Below are 8,171 nucleotides of genomic sequence, written 5' to 3'. Positions count from 1 at the left end.
GATACACCACATCAACAAACTGAGGAATAAAAACCACATGAGCATCTCAATAGATGCAGAGAAAGCATTTGACAAGATCCAACAGCCATTTATGATAAAAACTCTGAACAAAATGGAGATAGAAGGGAACTACCTCAACATAATAAAGGCCATATATGACAAACCCACAGACAACATCATTCTCAATGGGCAAAAACTGAGCGCCATCCCCCTGAGAACAGGAACGAGACAAGGATGCCCTCTATCACCACTCTTATTTAACATAGTACAGGAGGTCCTGGCCAGAGCAAGAAAAAGGAATAAAAGGAATCCAAATAGGGGGGTAAGAAGTGAAACTCTCGCTGTTTGCAGACGACATGATCTTATATATAGAAAACCCCAAAGAATCCATTGGAAAACTGTTAGAAGTAATCAACAACTACAGCAAAGTTGCAGGGTATAAAATCAGTTTACATAAATCAGTAGCATTTCTATACTCTAATCATGAACTAACAGAAAAAGAACTCAAGAACACAATACCATTCACAATCGCAACAAAAAGAATAAAATACCTTGGGGTGAATTTAACTAAGGAAGTGAAAGACCTATACAATGAAACTTACAAGGCTTTTCTGAAAGAAATGGATGATGACATAAAGAGATGGAAAGACATTCCATGCACATGGATTGGAAGAATAAACATAGTTAAAATGTCCATACTACCTAAAGCAATCTACAGATTCAACGCCATCCCAATCAGAATCCCAATGACATTCTTTACAGAAATAGAACAAAGAATCCCAAAATTCATATGGAGCAACAAAAGACCCCGAATTTCTAAAGCAATCCTGAGAAAAAAGAACACAGCTGGAGGTATCACAATCCCTGACTTCAAAACATACTACAAAGCTACAGTAATCAAAACAGCATGGTACTGGTACAAAAATTGGTGCACAGATCAATGGAACAGAATTGAAAGCCCAGAAATAAAACCACAGATCTATGGACAGCTAATCTTTGACATAGGAGCTGAGGGCATACAATGGAGAAAAGAAAGTCTTTTCAACAAATGGTGCTGGGAAAACTGGAAAGCCACATGTAAAAGAATGAAAATTGACCATTCTTTTTCACCATTCACCAAAATAAACTCAAAATGGATTAAAGACCTAAAGCTGAGACCTGAAACCATAAGGCTTCTAGAAGAAAATGTAGGCAGTACACTCTTTGACATCAGTATTAAAAGGATCTTTTCGGACACCATGTCTTCTCAGACAAGGGACACAATAGAAAGAATAAACAAATGGGACTTCATCAGATTAAAGAGCTTCTTCAAGGCAAATGAAAACAGGATTGAAACAAAAAAACAACCCACTAATTGGGAAAAAATATTTGCAAGTCATATATCTGACAAAGGCTTAATATCCATAATATATAAAGAACTCACACAACTCAACAAGAAAAAATTAAACAACCCAATCAAAAAATGGGCTGGAGACATGAACAGACATTTCTCCAAAGAAGATATGCGGATGGCCAATAGGCACATGAAAAGATGCTCATCATCGCTGATCATCAGGGAAATGCAAATCAAAACTATACTAATATATCACCTTACACCCATTAGAATGACAAAAATAACTAAAACAAATAGTAACAAATGTTGGAGAGGTTGTGGAGAAAAAGGAACCCTCATACGCTGCTGGTGGGAATGCAAACTGGTGCAGCCACTATGGAGATTCCTCAAAAAATTAAAAATTATATATATACATTTTTAATATATAATTTGTGTGCGTGTAGCCCCCAAATGGTGTACTTAAAATTATTGTATTATTAACACTTTTGAAATGATATTCAACTAGATTTTTATATTTAGAAGAACTTCCTACATAGATAGGCATTTTCTGTATATTAATATAATTCAAATCATTAAATCATCTTTGTTTCATATGTGTCTCATGTTGCTGAGGACAGCATTATCTTCCTAAGTCCTATACATTTCAACACAGAAATAATCACAGCATAAAACGTCCAGCACAACAACATTTATACTACTAAAGCGGTAAAGATTTATCACGGAGACAACTGTTTTGAACACCCTTCTGCTAGGGTGGAAAAAGGAAGGTCAGTGAATTATTCGAATGGACAGATGGGTCATAATGTATTCCTTCAAAGTGATCTAATTTGCTCTCTGACGCGCTGTAAAAAGAAGTGAGTCAGAGTAGAGCGTCCTTGACTGACAGAAATGCAGCCTCTGGTGGAGGCGCTCCTCTATCTACCCTGCCCCAGGGGCTGGGCGAGGGGTGAGGTCTGCCTCTTTAGGTGCTGGGATCACACAGCCTAGGAATTACAAAGACCAGGAGCAACACCTTGACTCGCCTCAGGGAGTCTCTGGGAAACCAGCGCCACCTGTCAATGTCAGAGGAGCTCAATTCAACACCGCACGTGCGGCTGAGAAAAATGAGCAGGTCTCTGCTGTCCTGGCCCACTCTTGTGAAATCTTGAGACTTGGCTCCTTGGGCTCTATAGATGGCGATCCTTCTGGGCAATTTGGGGATGTCCTGACAGGTCTCCATCAAGGCCACAGTGGTGGATTGTATTAACGCTCAAATTGTTGGCTGCCCCTCCATGGGGTGCTGCTCCTGAAGGAGGATTTCACGTTCCCTCTCTGTTGCTATCAGGAGTGGCCATATGACTTGCTTTGTTGGTGAAGTGGGGACAGACACTTTAAGAACGAGCTTGTGTTTTGTCATGCTTCCTTGGCCTCTGCCACAGACTTAATGTTCCCCAGAGAGGTTGCTCTGTTAGCCTGGGTCCTGGAGTGAAGACAACATGGTGCAGAGCTGAGGCCAACCCGCAGTGAACATATAATATGAATGAGAAATAGACTTTTGTTGTTGTAAGCTGCTGACATTTTGGGGTCATTTGTTATCACAGCATAACCTAGTGGACCTGACTGACATAAGGAAATCCTATCTCTTGTTGTCTCTAGTCACCTGCCCTGGGGCAGGAAACAGCTGTTATTTGGGCAAACACTCAGCTTGTAGGGCTCACCAGGTTCTATCACAATGAAGGCTGATGAAGGTAAAGCAGGAACTATCAGGTAAATGGAGAGTTGGCGACATGCAATGGAGAAACAATTTGAACTTGAATGTGGCCCAAGTGAGGGAGGTTATGCCGGTTGTTTCAGAGGCTGTGACTGGCTCATGCTGGTCATTTTGGGCTTCCCGGAGGATGTATGGGAAGGGGGCCAACCAGAGAACTCTTACAGCAGGACTATGCCCAAGACACAAAAACCACTGGCACATTTGGGCTATAAGTGCTGCCACAATATAACAATAACATCTGGAATTGGCACTCCAGAAGAACAAGCATTGGAAGCGGCAGGAAGGGGAAGCATTAATCACTGTCAAGAGCAGGGCGGACAGGCTAACTTAATGGGTGAGCTCAGTCCACTCAGGGCCTGATAAGTCCTATCACTCTCCCTTTCTGCAGTCACTTCTCCTCGGAGACATATAAATCATATCCAATGACCTAATAAAATAATAAGGTTTGTCTGAGTTTTGACAACAGAAAATAATAGAGGACCTCAAATTCAGAGCGAGAGAAATAGGAAGCATTTTAAAATTGTTTTCTCACCAGTATCGAGGAAGTCTTGAGATGAACAAAAAGTTATGCTCCATCCAGAAGTTGTCAATTTTCTGAAAACACCCACAAATCTATGACACTTTATAGAGCTACAGAAAAGAGTCAGGTTAACTGGGATGGTTTTTCTGCCGGACTTTGTCTCTGTTAGGTACCTGAACCCTCTCTTTCTGGCATGAAATTAATTTACTGGAGATTAAACTTTCTTTTTCTTTTGTATTGTTACACTGTCGCGTGGCTGCATGTGGCAAGAGTAGACTTTTAAGCTGGGCTTGAGTTTGAATCCCAGCTCTGCTTTGTAGACTGATGACCTTGGCAAAGTTCTTGATTTTTCTGAGTCACTTTCTTCAATAGTGTTGTAGTGAGGAATTAAATGAAACTACCACATATTAGGGTATTTGGCACAGAGCCTGACAATTAAGAGCTCAATTCTTGTTAGTTTCCTTCCTTCATCTTTTAGGAATGTTTATAGGAGAGAAAGCATTTATGCTGCCAGTGACTTACAAGGTACCTTTGGGCATCATTATAATTAAAAGAATAGGTGACTACCGAGTATACCGTTTGCTCTATTAGGTCAACTACATGGCCCGCCCAGCCCAGTGTTCTGCTCTAAATATCTGTATTAAATTTCCATGTGGCTGATTGCTGGATATAATGTTTCAATGACACCTTTTCTTATTCACTGGGAGCTGGTAGTTTGTGTCGCTAGTTAAATCTATTGAATTCAGTAAGTATTTATTCGAGTCACTATTAAAGGCAAGGCACTGTGGTCATTTATCTGAGGCTGTCCTTGCTCCTGGTTTTTCATCTTCTCTTCCATTTAACAGAAGGAAAAATGTTGCGATTCCTGTTCTGCCTGTGTTTTCAATTCTATCCTTTCCAGACCCTCAGGGAACTTGCTTTGTCAATTATTTCTTCTCTTGTTTATTGTCAATCTCCTCCTTTCTGCCGGCTCCTTCTCTGCTGGGGCTGGAAAAAGAATAAACATCACCCAAAATACTCACAGGAGCACCCACACACAAGTAAGGCTCCTTTCTCAGAGAGCCTCAGACATACGTCAGCTCAGGGCCAACCAAGACAAAGAGAAGGCAGGGTGTTTGAGGCAATGATCAGGGTAATTAGTTGTATCTGATGAAGCTGGACCCCTGTTTTCTCCCCCATACTGAGCAGCTGGTAGCAAGCAAGCTGCTTGCCTCCAGATTAAAGCTGTAACCACCTCTTCTTAAATAAAGTGAATGAAATTCTTGGTGCTGGTCTAGCAGGAACTGTGAGTCTAGAGAAAGAATTGGAACTGTCTGGAACACTACAACAATTAAAGGAGGAAAGAGGAAAGGGAACAAGAGTCTTCAGCATGTCCTCCAGCATAAATCATAATAGAGTTCAGTAGGCTCTGACATAGGGGACACACAGCCGGATGCTAGTGATGTGGGATCAAGGCTGCCCTAGGGAGAGAAGCCCCAGGCATTCTGGCCTACATGCTGATATGTATCACCCTGGGGGGAGTATAGGAGGTCCTGACCTGACTCACATCTAAAGTTATGCGACCACAGATAACCAGACCCCACCTGCACTGATACCATTTTAATGACTTCTTTTTACATGACCTTTCCTTTGTCTAGTAAAAAATAACTCACATACCCACGCCTTATAAATTAAACCCTACCCTCAACACATTGCATTTCTTTCCTGCCCAGGGGTTCTGTCCCCTTGCTATTCTCTGAATAAAAGAGCACAACCACCACACCTTGAGAATCCAAGAAATCTTTCTTTTGACTCCTCGGCTTGCTGAGCCCACATCACTAGGACCAAAGCAGCACAGGGAACTCCCACTTGCAGTGAACTAGCCACCAGTACACTCTGCCATACTGGAAGCTGGACCACTCTTTCTACCAGAGGAGGCTGAGAGTTGCAGTGCTTGGAGTGATTTTTTTAAACAGACCCACTTGTCAGTCTCTTTTCAGACAAGCGAAGAAAATGATCGAGTAAGGGTCAAATGCTCTACTATTGTGCTGTTTGCGTTGTCTTATTAAAAATTCTGATATCTTGGGGCCGGCCCGGTGGTCCAGTGGTTAAGTGCGCACGTTCCTTTTTGGCGGCCTGGGGTCCGCTGGTTCGGATCCTGGGTGCGGACATGGCATTGCTCATCAAGGCATGCTGTGGTAGGCGTCCCACATATAAAGTAAAGGAAGATGGGCACGGTTGTTAGCTCAGGGCCAGTCTTCCTCAGCAAAAAGAGGAGGATTGGCAGATGTTAGCTCAGGGCTGAACTTCCTTAAAAAAAAAAAATTAAAAATTCTGATACCTTGTTTTCTATATATTTCAGTCCTATTTATTTCAGGTTTAGGCTACTCAAGATAATACATATACCACACAGGCCATTCAAAATCATAAAAAATAGTTATAAAATTCATAAAATAACTCTCATCCTTTATTAAGGTAGTGTTGACCCTTCTAGAGCCTTTGTATTTCCATAGACATCTCAGAATCGGCTTGTTAATTACTACTCTTTAATATAACACTCTTGACCCACTGATCCATTTCCTGGAACTTGAGCTATAACACAAAAAGCAAAATGCAAATATAGCAAATGGAAACAACTTGCAAATAACGCAAATATGTGAATAATGTGCAAATAATGTGGAAAAATGCTAATGTCCACAAGTAGAACACAGGTAGAAGTTGTCACAACTGTAATCTGGAGGCAAATGGGCTTGAGGGGAGAGAAAAGAGGTCTTAACTTGTCCAGGTCCTTTGGAAACAGTCCTTTAACTAACGGAAATGTGCAGAGAATGTGAAAAGATGCTAATTGAGAAGAGCTTCATGCTGTTAACTTAATGTTAGCTGAGATGATCCTTTCACTACTTGCACAACTTTAAAAAGACAAAGGTCATTAGATTGTGATGGGTTTTCTGTGAAAATCACTATTAATCTAATATTTCAAATTGGAGAAATGTATGTGACCAAAATGGTTTCATCACTTTTTCCTTTATAATTGTGAAACTACTGGTAGATCATTTGATGGACCCCTGGAGACCACCACTTATCAATGCACCACACTGTAAGAAACATCAAAAGTCAAGGTGGCAGTGTTAATGTCAGACAACGTGGAATTTAAGCCTGAGAAATGCCGTGCTGGAAGAATAGAGGCATATAATTTTCAACTCACTAGAGGACATAAAATAAAGAAAACATTATTTCATAAGCATTTTCTCATGTCATAAAAATTTTTCAGAACCTCCCCTTTAATTGGCTGTTTAATATTCTATTGTGCAGTTGGACTAGCAAACTGAATTCAACAGCAGAGTAAAAGATTTCTACACCACAACAATGCAACGATAATTTATTATGAGGACTTTTATTAACACTATAAATCAAATCAATAGGGTCAGAAGAAAATACCATCAATGGATAGTGAAAAGGCACTTAATAAAATTCAACAGCAATTTCATGTGTTGCTATGTTATTTAATAGTTTTCTATAGCACAGAGATTTATATTTCCTTGAAAGTTTGAAAGAATTGACTGAAAAAAATCCTTCTGAAAGCCTTCTATTTTTAAAAATAATGATTTGATAACCTTCCATTTTTTGGTTACTGATGATTATCGATCTATTCAGATTTTGTTGACCTTCTTAAGTCAATTTTATTAAATTTATATTTTCATAGAAAATTGTCTAGTTTTTAAGACTAAATTTTATAGGCAGGGAATTATAAATAGTTCTCTACCATCATTTATTCTCCTTTCTAGCTGTTACAATAGCTTCTTTTTCCTTCCTATTTTTATTTGTCATTTTCCATTTTTCTTGATTATATTTACCAGAAGTCTGTCTATTCTATTTTTTTCCATTGAGAATTCTATTCAGTTATGAAACTTACACTTCAAAATTCATTAATTTCTGTTTATCTTTATTATTTTTCTTTCTGCTTTACTTAGAATTTTATTTATTTGATGATTGATTGCTGTTCCTCTCTTTTAACTTGAGTTGCATTATTTACTTTCATTTTTTATTTTAATGATAAAAATCAAGATTGTGCATTTGGCTTTCAGTGGAGTTATTAACTCATTCAACAGTTTTACTGAATGTCTACTGTGAGCCAGGCAATACTTCAAGGGCTGGGGATACAACAGTGAATAAAACAGACAGAAATCCTCGCTTCATGGAGCTTCCATTCTAGTGGGGCAGGTGGAAACTAAGTAGAAAATGCAGTAAATTATGTAGTATATGAGAAAGTGATAAAGTTTGGGGAAAAAATAAACAGAAAGGGTAGATAAGGAATTCTGGGGAGTAGAATTTGTAATTTCATTATTATGTCTTAAGAATTCTTAATTTAATACCTTAATTTTATTTTTGTCCAAATAGTATATATTTGCATTCTACTTTCCTCTTTTGCTAGTAGTTACTGAGAAGAATGCTTTAAATTTTATAATTGACTTTAAAGCCCTTATTATTTCTTTCTAGTTTTGTTGAATTGTGGTTGAGGATGTGTCCTGCACAGGTTTTGTGCTGGCGTATTTATGGATGTTTTCTTTGTGGCTGTGTAAATTAGCCTC

The sequence above is a fragment of the Equus caballus genome, chromosome 6 (genome assembly GCF_041296265.1).
Source record: "Equus caballus isolate H_3958 breed thoroughbred chromosome 6, TB-T2T, whole genome shotgun sequence".
In the NCBI taxonomy this organism is placed as follows: Eukaryota; Metazoa; Chordata; class Mammalia; order Perissodactyla; family Equidae; genus Equus; species Equus caballus.
This window is presented reverse-complemented; position numbering follows the sequence as displayed.